The 19,319-nt window shown below is 44.4% G+C and overlaps 1 protein-coding gene across 3 annotated transcripts in view; it reads left to right on the top strand.

The window, feature by feature from the left end:
* The first annotated feature begins 1 nt into the window (after position 1).
* LOC140205017 (serine/threonine-protein phosphatase 6 regulatory subunit 3-like) overlaps positions 2-19,319 on the top strand; it is a 207,794-nt gene continuing 188,476 nt past the window's right edge. For all 3 annotated transcript variants that reach the window (XM_072272080.1, XM_072272079.1, XM_072272077.1), the window contains exon 1: positions 2-441. The gene's annotated coding sequence lies outside the window, so the exon portion shown is untranslated. The remainder of the gene's footprint in view (positions 442-19,319) is intronic.

Genomic DNA, 19,319 nt, shown 5'->3' with positions numbered 1-19,319 from the left:
AGGAGGACCGTGGCGGGCGGACATGTTGTGCGAACAGAGCCGGAGCGAGTGAGCAAGTGTAAATAGCAACGGAGGCGGCGGCGAGCCGGGGGACGACTGACGCTTCAGCCACTTTTTCTAACTTGAGCCGCTGGCTGCTTCGCTCGTACTTTTTTCACGTCAACTTTATTTTATTTCTTTTTCTTTACGAGGGAAGATCTCGCCCCCTCCCTCGAGGCCCAGCGGAAATAGGTCAATCCCCGGACTTTCCCGAAGAGCGTAGCCGAGTCAGAAGGGCGAGCCGTGCGGGGCGGGTTGCGGAGGTGGAGGCCGAAGGAATCAGACAGGCGCCCAATGCAGCTTCTCGGCGGCAGGTTACTTTGCATTTCACCATCTCCATTCAGCAAGAAGCACGTTTATTCCCGTCTGGCGGTGGGCAGTCCCCACTCACACTGAGTCAAAGTAAGTTAACTTGTTGGAATTCACTCCATTTCGGCTGAGGCCGGCGCCGCAGACCACTCACTGCTTCGGCTCTGCGCTTTTAACTTCTTAGAGTGTGTGATGTGGTCTTTATTTAAGGTGGAAATTAATTATAAAATAAAATATTAATTGCATTTAAAACACACAAAATGCTGGGGAGCTGCCGAGCTCCATAGATCGGACAATTCTCTGTCCTAACACTCGTGCTTCAGCAGTAATTCCTGAAAATATGGGCTCCTGTTGTTGGTTGGGTCACTGATGTTAGCGATACGGAAAGGAATAAAGATCAGTATTTGCATAGAGCGTTCCACCCCAAGGGGTCTCAAACTGTATTTCACCGAACGAGGTGCTTTTGGAACGTTGTTGCTGGCTGATGAAGGAGGTGCAACAGTTATAACAATAATGACTGAAATTAAAACAAACACCTTGCCCAATATCTGTGAAGAAAAAAAGTAGTTTATGTTTCAGTCTGTGCTCCTGAAGCAAGTCATCAACCTGAAACTATAAATCCTTTTCTCTTTTTGCAGAATCTGCCTGATCTGCATATTTCCAGCATTTTCCTTTTGCCTTTTTTTCATATTTTCTGGCAACTGCATTTTATTTTTTTCCTTTCACGATACTTGGATCTTCTGATGATTGAGGACTAGGCCAATGAGGAAGTACCAGGGTTGAAGAATAAAATTCAGTAGAGATTCAGGGGCTTGATGTTTGCTGTTAGGGTGTTGGCTGCGCATGGGATGGGATCGGGCTCAGCTTTGATATCATCCATATTATTCTCTTTGAAGCAGAAAATGAATCTCAGGGTGACATATGTACTTTGATAATACATTTACTTTGAATTTTCAGCTTTGAGAGAAATTTATAAGAGTGGCAAATTAGTTTCAAACATAGTTAAAAGTCTATGTTTATTAATTGCATTTAGACTCCAAGTTGAGTCATTGAGTTCAAAAGTCAAGAAGTTATGTTGCAGCTTTATAAAACTGTAGTTAGGCCACATCTGGAGTATAGCATATAGTTCTGGTCATCACATTATAGGAAGAATGTTGAGGCTTTGGAGAGGGTGCAGAAGAGGATGTTGCTTGGATTAGAGAGCATGTGTTATAACGAGAGGTTGGACAAACTTGGGTTGTTTTCTCTGAAGAGGCAGAGACTGAGGTTTGTAAGATTGTGAATGGCATAGATAAAATAGGCAGAGAGCCTTTTTTCCAAGAGTTAAAATGTCAAACACTGGAGGGCATCCATTTGAGGTGAGAGGGAGAATTTCGAAGGAGATGTTTCTTGTACAAGAGCGGTGGGTGCCTGGGGTGGTGATAGAAGCAGAAACATTAGAGACTTTGAGTGTGAGGGAAATGGAAGGATATGGACATCGTGTAGGCAGAAGAGATTAGTTTAGCTGGCTATATGGTTATTAACTTAATTGGTTGAGTACAGCATGGTGGGTCAGTGCTGTACTGTGCTATGATCTGTGTTCTAAAAGTTGTTCCCATTAGCAGTTTGTGCAAGGGATAGATGTTGATTTAAGGCTCTGTGGGGGGGGGGGCGCAGAGTGTTAATGCAGGAAAGGTCTGTCTTACTCAGTGGGTAGTGATGGTGTGAAACTGGTAGAAGCAGGGTTAGTTGTGAAAATGGAATTGAGTAGGTAGTTAAGGGCAATAAACTTTCAGGGATAGAGCATGCAGGTGTTTGGGATTATTGTACAGAGAGCTACTGTAACTCGATGAGCCTATTGGCCTTTATAATTGTTAAGTCACCTGACTTCCATGTTCAAGTAAATTTTAACACTGCTTGTGATGCCTCAACCAGGTAGCAGCTTTGCAGAGAGAAGCAGACTTAACAAGACTAAAAAAGTTCTGATGAAAATTCACTTACCTGGAGAATCAGCTTTTGTTTCTAACACAAGAGAATTTGCCGAAGCTGAAGGTCTTGAGCAACTTGCATAAAGTGCTGGAGGAACTCAGCAAGTCAGGCAATATCTGTGGAGGGGAATAAACAATTGATGTTTTGGGCTGAGACCCTTCATCAGAACTGGATGCTTAGTTCTAGCTCCTACTCAAGTTCTGTGAACCTACAAGCATCCAGTCCTGTTGAAGGGTCTCAGTCCACAATGTCAACCCCATTCCCCTCCATAGCTGCTGAGTTGCTCCAGCACTTTGTGTATGTGCCTCTTCTGTTTCTGTCCACAGATGTGCCTGGCGAGTGCAATACTTAGAGCGTTTCCTGTTTTTTTATTTCTGATTTTCAACGTTTGTATCTTTTTCTACAAATACTTAAGCGTTTGGACATAAGCAATTAATTGTTTGGTTAAGGTATTAGAAGTTATCTGTGGTGCTGCTTTGGTAACAGGGATGCTGAAAACCTAAAATAAAAGTGCCGTAGCGTAGTGGTTAATGTGACGCTGTTACAGCTTGGGGCGTCACAGTGTGGAGTTCAATTCTGGTGATGTCTGTAAGGAAGTTTGTACGTTCTTCCTATGTACGTGTGGGTTTCTTCCAAGTGCTCTGGTATCCTCCCACAGTCCAAAGTTGTGCCAGTTGGTAGGCTAATTAGTAGGCTGGTGTTAAATGAGTGGGTTGCTGAGCGGTGTGGCTTGTTGGGCCAGAAGGGCCATTCTAAATAAAGTAAATACTCAACTTACCAAACAAGGAGTTTCAGATTTATCTTTCAGAATGATTCTGGTAAAAGTTTATTTAATTTAAGCATTTATTCTGTCTCTGTCTCCAGATGCCTTTTCATTTTCAGTTTTAGCTCTCTGGACTTGTATAAGATAAGTTTGTCCTTGGGGGAACTAAACATGAAAAATTAGTAATGCGCTTGAGTTCATCAAAGCTCTCATGTAAAGTTGTACTTTCAATACCCTGAGCAGTTTCTTCCTTGTTGCATTGGAGTTTATTCCAGACACTTATCAATGAGTTTTTAAAAAATAGATTTTCCTTATGATGATAAATGTCTGATGTTTCAATCTATTCTGTAACTAGAAAAGTAGTGTACAGATTCTGTACAGGTTAGCGTATTCAGAGATACATGGCTTTAAAGTATACATTTCTTTGGTGATTGAACTTCGTTTAATGGAATCAAACCTGTTTTCTTTCAGATGTCAGTAGTATGGGAAAAGTAATAAAGCTGTGTGTCATTACTGGCATATGTTACACGTTCCCTTTTTATAACCACAATCCAGTGATCTTTACTGGCAACTTTCCAGTTTGTACTTGAAATATGTTCAGTATCACAGTAGTATAGAATCTCCATTAGTCTTCAGCAAGGCACCACCTGCAGTGAAAAAAGAATACGTTTGAACCCGTGGGACGTTTATCTAGTTGATAGTTGAATCATCAAAAATTAGGTAGACTGAGGTGAATTCTAAGATTTCCCTTTGTCAATTAATCTCTAGATAAGTAATGGTCTCCTTTCTCACTCATCTGTTCTCAATTCATTGCATAAGATTTGTTTCTTAAATAGATTCAAGTCTAGTAATGTGACGCTTGAGTTGAATATGACGTTCTCTATTGGTGGGTCCTCGAGTGACTGTAGGTGCCGATTCGGGATCCATACATTCTAGTGCAATGCGTGCAAGAGTTAAGTAGTGACTGTGGTTAGTAGTTAGATCTTTAGGTTGTTCAGTCTCTCCTTTCACAACTGGCACTTGGGCTTGAGGTACTGGAGGACGCGGAATGTATACAGTAATAATTCAATATCAGGGAAGAAGTGAGAACATGTTTGCAAAAAATAAGGGTAAACAATGAAGAGATTGGGAACAAGATGGACAAAGCACACTGTGTAGAGTGTTTGATATGTGGAAGGTTATTTGACATAGCTTCACAGATTACCTGAAGCTCTGCAGAGTTTTGTCCGTCCATGCATGTCATCATTTTTGGTGAGCCCATTGTGTTCAATAACAAAAGAAGATGTATTGCGCTAAGCAAGTGGCCTGAGAAGTTAATTCCTGGGCTGTAGGCCAGACAACATGACACTTGACTCCCGATGAAGGGTCTTAATCCAAAATGTTGACTGTTTATTCCTTTCATTCATGCTGCTTGACCTGCTGATTTCCTGCAGTGTCTTGTACGGATTACTCTGGATCTTCAGCACCTGCCAAATCTCCCATGGACTTGACTATTGGCAAAGGTAGAATTTACTGTTCAGTACTATTTATGAGAATCTTAATGTCACTCCATCAGAGGACATTGCACTTTGAGGGTGCTTTGCTCCACCTGAGACTTGAGAGTGCATTCCCATCCTTTTTTGCCCATCTGATGTTAAAGATGCCATTGGGGCTTGACTGCTTACTTAATAAAAAAAAAAGATGAACTTTTTTGTAGTTGCTGACAACTTGGCAAGCTATGATTCAGTCTGGCTATCTTATTTACACTGCTACAGTTTCATTCATAGTAAAGGATATGTCATTACTCTGTGGCAATTTGTTGCCTTTGATATTGCTGGAAAGATTCAGTTTAGAAAGTTAGCTCGGTCAGAAGGTGAACAAATCTTGGTAATGTATCGCCTGCAAATTTACTACCCACCCATCTACATTTTCATCTTGAGCAAAGAAGCATAGAAAAGCTACAGCACAATACAGGCCCTTTGGCCCACAAAGCTGTGCCAAACATGTCCTTACCTTAGAACTACCTAGGCTTACCATAGCCCTTGATTTTTCTAAGCTCCATGTACCTATCCAGGAGTCTCTTAAAAGTTCCTACTGTATCCGCCTCCACCACCGTCGCCGGCAGCCCATTCCATGCACTCACCACTCTCTGCATAAAAACCTACCCCTAATATCTCCTCTGTACTTACTTCTAAGCACCTTAAAACTATGCACTCTTGTGCTAGCCATTTCAGCCTTGGGGGAAAAGCCTCTGACTATCCACACGATCAATGCCTCTCATCATCTTGTACATCTCTATCAGGTCACCTCTCATCCTCCATCACTCCAAGGAGAAAAGGCCGAGTTCACGCAACCTATTCTCAAAAGGCATGCTCCCCAATCCAGACAACATCCTTGCAGATCTCCTCTGCGCCTTTTCTATGGCTTCCACATCCTTCCTGTAGTGAGGCAACCAGAACTGAGCACAGTACTCCAAGTGGGGTCTGACCAGGATCCTATATCTGCAACATTACCCCTTGGCTCCTAAACTCAATCCCACGATTGATGAAGGCTAGTACACCATATGCCTTCTTAACCACAGAGTCAACCTACGTATCAGCTTTGAGTGTCCAATGGACTCGGACCCCAAGATCCCTCTGATCCTCCACACTGCCAAGAGTCTTAACATTAATGCTATATTCTGTCATCATATTTAACCTACCAAAATGAACCACCTCACACTTATCTGGGTTGAACTCCATCTGCCACTTCTCAGCCTAGTTTTGCATCCTATCAATGTCCTGCTGTAACCTCTGACAGCCCTCCACACTATCCACAACACCTTCAACCTTTGTGTCATCAGCAAATTTACTAACCCATCCCTCCACTTCCTCATCCAGGTCATTTATAAAAATCACAAAGAGAAGGGGTCCCAGAATAGGTCCCTAAAGGCACACCACTGGTCACTGACCTCCATGCAGAATATGACCTGTCTACAACCACTCTTTGCCTCCTCTGGGCAAGCCAGTTCTGGATCCACAAAGCAATGTCCCCTTGAATCCCATGCCTCCTTCCTTTCTCAATAAGCCTTGCATTGGGTACCTTGTCAAATGCTTGCTAAAATCTATATATACTACATCTACAGCTCTACCTTCATTAATGTGTTTAGTCACATCCTCAAAAAATTCAATCAAGCTTCTAAGGCACGACCTGCCTTTGACAAAGCCAAGCTGACTATTCCTAATCATGTTATGCCTCTCCAAATGTTCATAAATCCTGCTTCTCAGGGTGATCTTCTTCAATTATATACATTACTAACAGCAGAGGTCCCAGCGGAATTCCATTGATTACAGACCTCCAGCTTGAATAACTCCCTTCAACCACTACCTTCTGTCTTCTTTATGCAAGCCAGTTCTGAATCCACATAACCAATTTGCCAGTGATCCCATGCATCTTAATCTTCTGGATTAGCCTCCCAAGAGGGACTTTGTCAAGTGCTTTACTAAAACCATGTAGACCTGCCATGCTGGCTCATCCTAATTAGGCCATTGGTTTCTAAATGCTCGTATATCCTATCCCTAAGAAATTTCTCCAGCAGTTTCCCTACAACTAACATGAGACTCACCATTCTATAATTTCCAGGATTTTCCCTTGTTCACTTCTTAAATAGAGATACAACTTAAGCCACTTGCTGGTCCCCTGGGACCTGATCTGTGGTTAGAGAGGACATGAAGATACATGAAGAACAATCTCATCTCTTGTCTCCTTCAATATCCTGGTGTAATTCCCATCGGGCCCTGTGTACTTTCCACCTTAGCACTCATTAGGAAGCCCAACATTTCCTCCTCCTTGACCTCTAAATGCCCTAATGTATTTATACACTCAGCACTGATCACCTGGTCCTCCATATCTTTTTTCTTGGTAAACACAAAAGCAAAGTACTCATTCATATTCTCTGCATCCAAACAAATGTCTCTCACCCCCCCCACCACCCAGTTATCCCCTTACTCTTGATGTATATGCAGATTGACTTGAGATTCACTTTAATTCTTCTTGCCCAAGACTTTTCATGGTCCCTCCTGGCTTTCCTAATTCCCTTCTTTAGTTCTTTTATGGCTTCTTTATACTTCTAATGTTTCCTTGTTTGATCCTAACTTCTGAAGTTTTTTTTAACATGCTTTTACTTTTTCTTCTCGACGAAATTCATCACCTCTCTGGATATACAAGGTTTTCAGATCTTTCCAGCTGTGTCCTTCCTTCTAGCAGGAACATGCCTTTCCTGTATGAAACAGGCTGTGAGGAAACAGGTTTGATTTGTAAATGATTGTGTTAGGAAGAAATGGTCTTATTCAAAGAATTGTTAATACTCAATTAATTACTTAAAAGTTCAGCCTACCACCTTCTGATGGAAATTTGAGGAGACCCTTCCCAAGATGTGCTTGTAGAGTCTGATTATTCCAGGGACTGTTGGGGAACAGCATTAATTAGGCTCCGTGCCAATTTTAATAGCTGCTGAAATTCATACATACTACTGCTTCTGAGAAAAATGTTATACTAATTTGGATTGGTCTGATCTACCAGAGAAAGTTTTTTTTTGCTGAGGATAATTTTATTTTATACGATGGTCTTTCTAAGTGGTGGTTAGCTGTGTATTTGTGGTCCATTGGTGTGTTGGTGCTTGCTGGATTGTCTAGGCAACCAGTGAAAAGAGGATCCCAGTCTTCGGTCAAATGTGATGTTCAGGAAGTTGCACTTGAACCGGAAGCTTACAGCCCAAGACAAGGAACTCTTGCTGATAATCTGTGAAAACATGCAGATACAAGTATCCTAATCACATGTATATCAAAACACACAGTGAAATGCATCGTTTATGTTAACAACCTAAGGATATGCTGGGGGCAGCCTGCAGGTGTCCACACACATGCTGGTGTCAACACGGCATGGTCACTGTCATCGAGTTGTGTAGCATACCGTCCCTTTAAGTAAGTGTGAAGAGGATGACCAGTTGGATAAGTGCATGCTTGTATGGATTCTCAACCCACTGTGTTTCTCCTTGCCTGATCTTACCTATCACCTGCCAGCTTCTCCTTCCCCCCCCCCCCAACCCCCACCTTTTTATTCTGGTTTCTTCCCTCTTATTTTCCAGCCCTGATGAAGGGTCTCAGTCCAAAATGTTGACTGTTTATTCCTCTCCATAGATGCTGCCTTACCTGCTGAGTTCCTTGAACATTTAGTGCGTGTTTCTCAAGTTTTCCAGCATCTGCAGAATCTCGTGTTTACCACAGTGTCTCTGTGTCTCCCCTGGAATGAGGAGCTGTGAATCTTGCATAATAGGTTATCATCCTCTCATTGATTTGATGTAAACACCAGATAATCTGCAGATGCTGGGGTCAAAGCAACACTCACGACATGCTGGAGGAACTCAGCAGGTCGAGCAGCATCCGTGGAAATGATCAGTTCACGCTTTGGGCCGGAACACTTCGTCAGAACTGAAGAGGGAAGGGGCAGAGGCCCTATAAAGAAGGTGGGGGGAGGGTGGGAAGGAGAAGGCTGGTAGGTTCCAGGTGAAAAACCAGTAAGGGAAAAGATAAAGGGGTGGGGGAGGGGATAGGCAGGAAAGATGAAGAAGGAATAGGGGAAAGCACAATGGGTAGTGGAAGGAGACGGAACCATGAGGGAAGTGATAGGCAGCTGGGGAAGGGGGCAGAGTGAGATAGGGAGGGGGAGGGAATTACCGGAAGTTGGAGAATTCAATGTTCATACCAAGAGGCTGGAGACTTCCCAGATGGTATATGAGGTTTTGCTCCTGCAACCTGAGTTTAGTCACATCATGGCAGTAGAGGAGGCCATGCATGGACATATCCGAAGGGGAATGTGAAGCAGAGTTGAAGTGGGTGGGAACCGGGAGATCCTGTCTGTTGTGGCAGACGGAGCGAAGGTGCTCGACAAAGCCGCCTTCCAATCTGCGTCGGGTTTCACCGATGCACTCGCATGGGCCCCAGCTGTGCCTGCCTCTTCGTAGGTTATGTGGAACAGTCTGTGCTCCAAACCTATTCTGGTACTGCTCCCCAACTTTTCCTTCGCTACATTGACAACTACATTGGTGCTGCTTCCTGCACCCATGCTGAGCTCGTCAATTTCATCGACTTTACTTCAAACTTCCACCCAGCCCTCAAATTCACTTGGTCCATCTCGGACACTTCTCTCCCCTTTCTCGATCTCTTGGTCTCCATCTCTGGAGACAGACTGTCCACTGACATCTTTTATAAGCCCACTGACTCTCATAACTACCTCAACTATACCTCTTCCCATCCTGCAATATGCAAAAATGCCATACCCTATTCCCAGTTCCTCCGTCTCCACCGCATCTGCTCCCAGGATGAGGCTTTCCGTTCCAGGACATTTCAAATGTCCTCTTTCTTTAAGGATCGTGGTTTCCCTTCTGCAGTCATCAATGGTACCCTCACCCGCATCTCCTCCATTTCCCGCACTTTGGCCCTCACCCCATCTTCCGGTCATCACAACAGGGACAGAGTTCCCCTTGTCCTCACCTACCACCCCACCAGCCTCTGGATCCAGCACATTATCCTCTGCAACTTCTGCCACCTTCAACAGGACCCCACCACTAAGCACATCTTTCCCTCTCCACCCCTCTCCGCTTTCTGCAGGGATTGTTCCCTCTGCGACTCCCTGGTCCACACGTCCCTCCCCACGGATCTCCCACCCGGCACTTATCCCCGTCAGCGTAAGTGTTACACCTGTCCCTACACCTCTCTTGCCACCATTTAGTGCCCCAAACAGTCCTTCTAGGTGAGGCAGCACTTCACTTGTGAGTCTGTTTTGGTCATCTATTGCATCCGGTGCTCCCAGTGCGGCCTCCCCTACATCGGTGAAACCCGACGCAGATTGGGGGACCGTTTCGTCAAGCACCCCTGCTCCGTCCACCACAACAGACAGGATCTCCCAGTCGCCACCCACTTCAACTCTGCTTCATATTCCCCTTCGGATATGTCCATACATGGCCTCCTCTACTGCCATGATGAGGCTAAACTCAGGTTGGAAGAGCAATACCTCATATACCATCTAGGTAGTCTCCAGCCCCTTGGTATGAACATAGAATTCTCCAACTTCTGGTAATTCCCTCCCCCTCCCTTCCCCCACCCCTGTTTCACTCTGCCCGCTCCCCCAGCTGCCTATTACCTCCCTCATGGTTCCCCCTCCTTCCACTACCCATTGTGTTTTCCCCTATTCTTTCTTCACCTTTCCTGCCTATCACCTCCCTGCTTCCCCTCCCCACCCCTTTATCTTTTCCTTTACAGGTTTTTCACCTGGAACCTACCAGTCGTCTTCCCACCCTCCCCCCACCTTCTTTATAGGGCCTCTGCCCCTTCCCTCTTCAGTCCTGATGATGGGTTCCGGCCCGAAACGTTGTTCTTTTCCACGGATGCTGCCCGACCTGCTGAGTTCCTCCAGCGTGTTGTGATTGTTGCATTGACTTGATGTAATGGCTTCCTTTTTGTCCAGTGAATGCTGCTAAGGTGGACTGCCACAGTTTGACTAATTTGCAACATTCCAGTTTTAGCTGTACTATGTGATTTGAAATCTGGGGATACTGTGAAAGTAGCACTGGATTATTCTGCATTGTAAAATATATCTGCGTTTCTCCCTCTCCACCTCAAGAAAATAACTGCCAAGTGTGGTTGTACAACATGCTTTGAGTGTTACCTCAATCTTTTTAGGAAAAGGTTAACCACAATAAGCACATTTGGAATGATGTCAACTCCACCTACCTGCTGTTTCTTGGTAATTTTATTATTTGATGTTGATTTGCAGTGAGCGGCACTGCCCAGCAACCCAGCTATTTACAGCACAATTTACCTCGACCAGCTAACCTACCCACCAGTGTAAGCACCTGGGGGAAACCCACACACTGATGTACAAACTTTCTTACAGGGGATGCTGGAATTGAACTCTTGACGCCCCAAGCTGTAATAGTGTTGCACTATCTGCAACGCTACTATGGCACTCAGTCTGTAGTTCTTTCTTTGAGTATCTTCTGGATCAAAAACACCCAAATACTAATCTCTCCACCCTACACCATGTCTGTATCCCTCCATCTATGTGCCAATCCAAACATCGCTTAAAAGCCTCTAATGTATTTGCCTCTACCACCATACTAGGCATCTACGATTCTTTGAGGGGGAAAAATAACTTACCCCTCACATCCCCTTGAATCTACCCTCTCTTTCTTTCAATGCATGCCCTCTAGTATTAGAAATTTCAACCCTGGAAACAAATACTCTTTGTCTTCTCTTTCTGCACCTCTCTTAATCTTGTAAACCTCTATCAGATCTCTCTTGAGCCTCTGACACTCCAGAGAAAACAATCCAAGTTTATCCAGCTTCTTGCCATAGCACATGCTCTCTAAACCAGGCAGCATCCTGGTAAACTTCTTCTGCACCCTTTGCAAAGCCTCAACATCCTTCCTATGCCGGGGGGGGGGGGGGGTGCTTCGAGAAATGTACGCAATACTCCAGATGTGGCCTAACCAGAGTTCTATAAAGTTGCAACATGATTTCCTGACTTTTGAACTCATTCCCTCGACTAATAAAAACAAACATTTGATAAGCCACCTTATTGACCTGTGTAGCCACTTTCAAGGAGTTGTGAACTTGGATCTCAAGGTCTCTCTGCTCACAACACTGTTAAGGTCATTGCCCTTAACAGTGTACTGTCTCCTTGCATTTGCCCTACCGAGGTGCAACACCTCACATTTGTCTGGGTTAAACTCCATCTGCCCTTTCTCAGTCCATATCTGCAACTAATCTATATCATGCAGTATTCTTTGCCAGTATTCTACACTATCCACAACTACACAAGTCTTGGTATCATCCGCAAATTTACTAACCCACCCATCTATATTTTCATCCCGGTCATTTATATACATTACGAACAGCAGATGTCCCAGCACAGGTCCCTGCTGAACTCCACTAATTACAGACCTCCAGCTTGAATAAGTTCCTTCAGCCACTACACTCTGTCTTTTATGTGCAAGCCAGTTCTGAATCCAGACAGCCAATTTGCCTCTGGTCCCATACATCTCAATTTTCTGTATGAGCCTCCCATGAGGGACTTCGTCAAATGCCTTACTAAACTCCATGTAGACAACATCTACCGCCCTATCCTCATCAATCTCTCTTGTCACCTTGTCAAGAAACTCAAACAAGTTGATAAGACATGACCTGCCATGCACAAAGTTATGCTTGCTCTTCTGATTAGGCAATGGGTTTCCAAATGCTCGTGTATCCTATCCCTAAGAACTTTCTCCAGCAGTTTCCCTATAACTGGCCGTTCTATAGTTTCCAGGATTTTCCCTTGTTCCCTTCCTAAACAGAGATACAACGTTAGCCACTTGCCGGTCCTCTGGGATCGGGTCTGTGGCTAGAGAGGACACAAAGGTACAGGTCAAAGGATCAGCATTGTCATCTCTTGCCTCCTGGGGTAAATCCCATCAGACCCTGGGGACTTATCTACCTAATTTCTTGTGTGTTCTTCAGTATTTCCAATATCTGCTGAATCTCTTGTGCGAAAGAATATGAAGTATTGTTGTTCAGGTGTTGCCTCATCATTTTCTTGGGTCTTCACACTGCATGGCAGTATCTGTTGATTGACAGAACTGCCAAACCATCTGTCAGCTTTTCATTGTATCCTATTTTAGTCTGTACAGGAAACAATTTGCTTAAGAACAAATTTGGTATGGAACTTTGAGGGTAGTCGATATACATCTAAAACTGTTCAGTCAATGATGGTATTTTTCAAGTTGAGCTATATTGTTTTCCTTTCTTCTGAGTTAATTGATTACTTATCGTATATGAGTCTTGACAAGTCATGTGAAGAGTAACAAAATCTGAATGTGTTTTTTCTCCATTGTTGCTGTTGAGTCAGAGTACTTAGGCACAGGATGAGCTGCAAGTTGATGTAGTTGACTGCCACTTACATTTGAGGTCTCAGGATAAAGAATGCCGAATTGCCAGGAGGGTGACAGCACTTCAGCAGAGTTCAATAATTACATGGCAGAAAATAAACTGGAATAAATGTTCCCACATCAGCTGCACGCCAGCTTGTGTAAATCTTCCTCTTTTCTCCCCTCCCCCCACCAGCCATGCTTTGTTTGTGAAATGTTACCAAAAAACCTTGGTAACCATGTAATCACACACTTCTTACAGTATCCACTATATCTAAAGTAGAACATTCTTGGCACAGCGCACTCCTTTTCAATGGCATGTTGCCAGAATTGGTAACTATGTAACATTGCCTCATCTGCTCCAGCATTTTGGTCTGTAATTTCCCTGGGCTGGGACTACCATCTGAGTAATTTTGGAATTAAAGCACAAGTATGTAGGCTATTTATCTCCTTCTGCCTGCTCCATTAATAAACAAGATAATGACTGGACATTTATTTTGAAGCCACCCCTGTACTAAATAACATTCTTGGATATTTGGATGTTGAAGGGGTTAGTCGACTGCCTTGACTGTTCACAGAATATTACAGCACAGTGCAGGGCCTTTGGCCCACAATGTTGCGCTAACCTTTTAACATCAATCTAACCCTTCCTACACAGCCTCCATTTTTCTACCATCCATGTGCCTATTTAAGAATCTTTTAAAATCTCTAATGTCAATAGCTCTACCATCTCCTCTGGCATGGTGTTCTAAACACTACTCAGTGTGTTTTTGAAAAAAAAACACAACTTGCCTCTGACATCCCCTCCTTTACTTTCCTTTATCACTTTAAAATTCTGCCCCCTCGTAATAGCCACCTGGGAAATTTATCTGGCTATCCACTTGATTTAACCTTCTTATCATTTTGTATACCTCTGTCAAGTCATCCTCCTCCTCACCAACCTCCAAAAAAAGCCCTAGCTTGCTCAACCTATCTTCATAAGACATACAGTTATCTAGGCAGCATCCTGGTAAATCTCCTCTGCACCCTCTCTAAAGCTTCCACATCCTTCCTATAATGAGGTGACCAGGACTGAATACAATATTCCAAGTGAAGTCTAATCAGGGTTTTATGGAGCTACAATGTTACCTCATGGCCTTTGAACTCAGTCCCCAGATTAATGAAGGCCAATATACTATATCCCTCTAAACAACCCTGTCAATTTGTGTGACAACTATGATGGGTGTGGACTTCAAGATCCCTCTATTATCCCTCTATTCTGCCTTCGAATTTGACCTTCCAAAATGAATCACTTCACATTTTCTGGGTTGAACTCCATCTGTCATTTCTCAGCCCAGCTCTGCATCCTATCGGTAGCCCATTGTAACCTATGACAACCTTCTACACTCTCTATTACTCCAGCAACCTTTGTGTCATCTGCAAACCAGCTTGCCCACCCTACAACTTTCTCATCTAAGTTGGTACTCTGAGTCTCCATCCCCTTCCTTGGCAAGAAAATTCGGTGAAGGAGTTTCTCTCCATCTCAGCAATGAATGGCCAACTTATTTTGAAACTGTGACCTCTGGTTTTAAACACCCCATCAGTGGAAACAGTATCGGTGCATTTTCCATGTCAAGAATATTTATGATTCAATGTGATCACTTCTTGCCTCTTATTCGTCAGGTGAATATTAATGTTGGTATTGGTATTGAGTGCGCATGCGCCGGTCGTGCATGCAGCCTGTTACAGCCGTTCCAATCGGATTCTTACTTTTTTCTTCTTACCTTTTAACTTACGTTATTTTTTGTATTTTTTTTCACGGTAACACATCGAAGCTGCACCCTCTCTAACATACTGGTAGAGAGAGTTTTATTTGGGTTTTTAGCGCTGGAAATAAATTAATCCTGACACACGGGACAGAAGCATGGTCGCATTGTTCATTCCAGAGACCAGCTGCTTGCGCTAATGCCGGCCAGTTTAGCGAGCAGAGCGGTGGACACCCTTGCTGAAATCTGGAGGAAAACACACAGAGGATGCAGAGGGGGATCACAAAGTCAAGGAAAGTGGACCGGGTCAAGACAACAGAGACTTCTGGAGAAGAGGAGTTCAGTGGGTAATAAAATGGACGAGTTGACGGCGCTAGCCAGGCATCAGAGAACACTTCGGGAGCGCAGTGTTATGTGTTTTACTGGAACGGGGCTGCACGAGGACATACCCGATCAAAACTTCTCCATGGACGGCTTCCAGACCGTTCTGGCTGACCGGAAGTGCACTGAGATTGGTAAGCATAAAGGAGTTGGATGCTTACTGTTCTGGTTAACAACAGATGGTGCAATCCTGGTCATACTACGATCGAAGAACAGGTTTGTAGACCGGATATTGAACTTTTTACTGTTGGACTTCGGCCACATTCCACTGAGATTCAACACTGGGTGGCATGGGAGGTTGTTCCTGCCTGTGGCCATCGAACTTGCAGCTCCTCCCATGGAGGGTCAGACACCCTGAGCCAATAGACTGGTCCTGGACTTTTTTCCATCTGGCATAGTTTGCATTTTGTTGTTTGATTGTTTGTGGTTTTTGTATTGCTATACTTGTGCTCTATTCTTGGTTGGTGCGGCTGTAACGAAACTCAATTTCCCTCAGGATCAATAAAGTATATCTATCTATTATCCCAACGTAGGATGATCTTTGCAGTCAGAATTTAACCCTTCTTACCCTCCCATTTTCTCAGGTTGAATGGGGTGAACACGTAATGTATTGGGTTAAATATATGAATGAGCCTAATCTGTCGGAAGAATGTTGCAGCATTAGATTTGTAAAGGAAATTAGATTAGTCATTGAACTGAGCAAGCTCAATGCAGACAGATGAAACAAATTATAGCTCACAAATGTAAAGAATTAACAAATTAAGACAAGATTCAGTTGATGGGTTCCTCCAGCATTTTGTGTGTGTTACTTTAGACAAGCATGGCAGGGTGGGTGGTGTGTTACAGCTAATGGAAAGCAACACCATCCATATCCACAGTAAGCACCTGTATTTGTGTCAGGAACTTTAGCTCAGAGTTGAGGTTGGACACTACAGTACAACAAGCAAAGGGATGCTTTCTCGACAGTTTGTTTCAGGAGGCAGTTATGTCCCTTGATTAAGTTCAATCAATCAGGAGTGTGTGACTGAGGCCAGGAAGGGGCCTTGGAGATAGTAGGGTAGGAGCCAGCAGCTAGACTTGTAGCCTGTGCGGGTGAGAACAGACTTCAGGGAGAATGAACACACACAGCACTGTGGTAAATTAATTCAAGCTGGGAGGAAAAACGACACTGGTTGTGTTGGGGATAAAATAGATTGCCTGCCTGCTGAGTTCTTCCACCATTTTGTGGGTGCTACTCAGGATTTCCAGCATCTGCACAATCTCGTGTTTACGATTTGCTACCCCACTGTGAAGCGTCTTCAAGGTACAGTGTGCCCATCCTGCAGAAGTGTAAATCTTATCTATGGGAATTCAATGAGACCCTCTCCCACAGCTCCCCCTCTGATCTTTGCTGCTCTATCTATCGCCCGCCAGCTTGCACTCCTCTCCTTCCCACCTTTTTTTATTGTGGTATCTTCCCTCTTCCTTTCCAGTCCTGATGAAATGGTCTCAGTCTGAAATGTTGACTGTTTATTCCTGTCCATAGATACAGCCTGACCAGCTAAGTTCCTCCAGCACTTTGTGGGAGTTGAGCTGTTCTCTGCAGCCACATGTAAACCCCTAAGGCTGCATGGCCCGCCCAGTGCCAGAGTTAAGATCTTCTGTTCAGGACTGTACCTGAAGTAGAAGCAAAGGACCCAGATGTGGTCCATGTGGGAGCTAGTGACATGGATCAGATCAAGGAATATAACCACTTGCAATCCAAATTGGAAAGAATTACAATGACTGTCCTCCTCGACACATGCAAAACGGCACAGGATGAAGAAGAGCAGAGATTTGGATGTGTGGTGCAAAGACTTGTGTGGGGTGGGAAGTTTCAGATGCTGCTAATCTGAAATGAAAACAAAATGTTTCAGGTATTTAGCAGGTCACATGATCACCAGCCTGCAAATTGAACCCCGTTTCTCTCATTGTAGATTTACGTTAACCAGATGTACAATCTCGGTATTTTCAGTTTCAACGTAAAAGAATTTGTGTTTTGATACCAATACTGGTTTTAACAAATAGCTGTTCTATCAAGGTTGCCTTCACTTAACTTGGGTTGGGACCAGTATCTAAGCAAATGTAATAACTATTGCTTTAGATAAGACCTTAAACTAAATAGTTGAAAATGATAACACAAGGAATTCTGCAGAAGCTGGAAATTCAAGCAACACACATCAAAGTTGCTGGTGAACACAGCAGGCCAGGCAGCATGTCTGGGAAGAGGTACAGTTGACGTTTCAGGCCGAGACCCTTCATAGGACTAACTGAAAGAAGAGCTAGTGAGAGATTTGAAAGGGGGAGGGGGAGATCCAAAATGATAGGAGAAGACAGGAGGGGGAGGGATGGAGCCAAGAGCTGAACAGTTGATTGGCAAAAGGGACATGAAAGGATCATGGGACAGGAGGCCCAGGGAGAAAGAAAAGAGGGGGGGGGGAACCCAGAGGATGGGCAAGGGGTATAGTGAGAGGGATAGAGGGAGAAAAAGGAGAGAGAGGAAATGTGTGTATATAAATAAATAACGGATGGGGTACGAGGGGGAGGTGGGGTATTAGTGGAAGTTAGAGAAGTCAATGTTCATGCCATCAGGTTGGAGGCTACCCAGACGGAATATAAGGTGTTGTTCTTCCAACCTGAGTGTGGCTTCATCTTTACAGTAGCGGAGGCCGTGGATAGACATATCAGAATGGGAATGGGACGTGGAATTAAAATGTGTGGCCGCTGGGAGATCCTGCTTTCTCTGGCGGACAGATCGTAGGTGTTCAGTGAAACGATCTCCCAGTCTGCATCGGGTCTCGCCAATATATAGAAGGCCACATCGGGAGCACTGGACTCAGTATATCACCCCAGCCGACTCACAGGTGAAGTGTTGCCTCACCTGGAAGGACTGTCTGGGGCCCTGAATGGTGGTAAGGGAGGAAGTGTAAGGGCATGTGTAGTACTTGTTCCGCTTACAAAGATAAGTGCCAGGAGAGAGAATGGTGGGGACAACGAATGGACAAGGGAGTCGCGTAGGGAGCGATTACTGTGGAAAGGCGGGGGGGGGGAGGAAAAGATGTGCTTAGTGGTGGAATCCCGTTGGAGGTGGCGGAAGTTACGGAGAATAATATGTTGGACCCAGAGGCTGGTGGGGTGGTAGGTGAGGACAAGGGGAACCCTATTCCTGGTGGGGTGGCGGGAAGATGGAGTGAGAGCAGATGTGCGTGAAATGGGGGAGATGCGTTTGAGAGCAGAGTTGATAGTGGAGGAAGGGAAGCCCCTTTCTTTAAAAAAGGAGGACATCTCCCCTGTCCTGGAATGAAAAGCCTCACCCTGAGAGCAGATGCGGCGGAGACGGAGGAATTGCGAGAAGGGGATGGCATTTTTGCAAGAGACTGGGTGAGAAGAGGAATAATCCAGATAGCTGTGAGAGTCAGTCGGCTTTTAGTAGACATCAGTAGATAAGCTGTCTCCAGAGATAGAGACAGAAAGGGGAGGGAGGTGTCGGAAATGGACCAAGTAAACTTGAGGGCAGGGTGAAAGTTGGAGGCAAAGTTAATGAAGTCAACGAGCTCGGCATGCGTGGAGGAAACAGCGCCAATGCAGTCGTCGATGTAGCGAAGGAAAAGTGGGGGACAGATACTAGAATAAGTTTGGAACATGGATTGTTCCACAAAGCCAACAAAAAGGCAGGCATAGCTAGGACCCACACGGGTGCCCATAGCTACACCTTTAGTTTGGAGGAAGTAGGAGGAGCCAAACTATGTATGGGCACCTGTATGGTTCCTTTACCTCTAATCTCAGAATTTAACAAAGATCCAATAGTCACTGGGGACTATAATCCCCTATAGAATAGTCAAAACAATTTAATCGTAACTGCAAGGAGGATGATTTCATGGACAGAAATATTTGCTGAGATCCAGTAAAGAGTTTATTTTAGAAACACACATAAAAGTTGCTGGTGAACGCAGCAGGCCAGGCAGCATCTCTAGGAAGAAGTGCAGTCGACGTTTCAGGCCGAGACCCTTCGTCCTGATTGCACCTCTTCCTAGAGATGCTGCCTGGCCTGCTGCCTTCACCAGCAACTTTTATGTGTGTTGCTTGAATTTCCAGCATCTGCAGAATTCCTGTTGTTTGAGATTATTTTAGATACAGATTTGTGCAGTAAAAGGGTCAATTGATTTGATAATTA

This window comes from Mobula birostris, chromosome 11 (genome assembly GCF_030028105.1).
Source record: "Mobula birostris isolate sMobBir1 chromosome 11, sMobBir1.hap1, whole genome shotgun sequence".
Lineage (NCBI taxonomy): Eukaryota > Metazoa > Chordata > Chondrichthyes > Myliobatiformes > Myliobatidae > Mobula > Mobula birostris.
The sequence above is the reverse complement of the archived record's forward strand: the minus strand, read 5'-3'. Positions and strand labels throughout refer to the sequence as shown.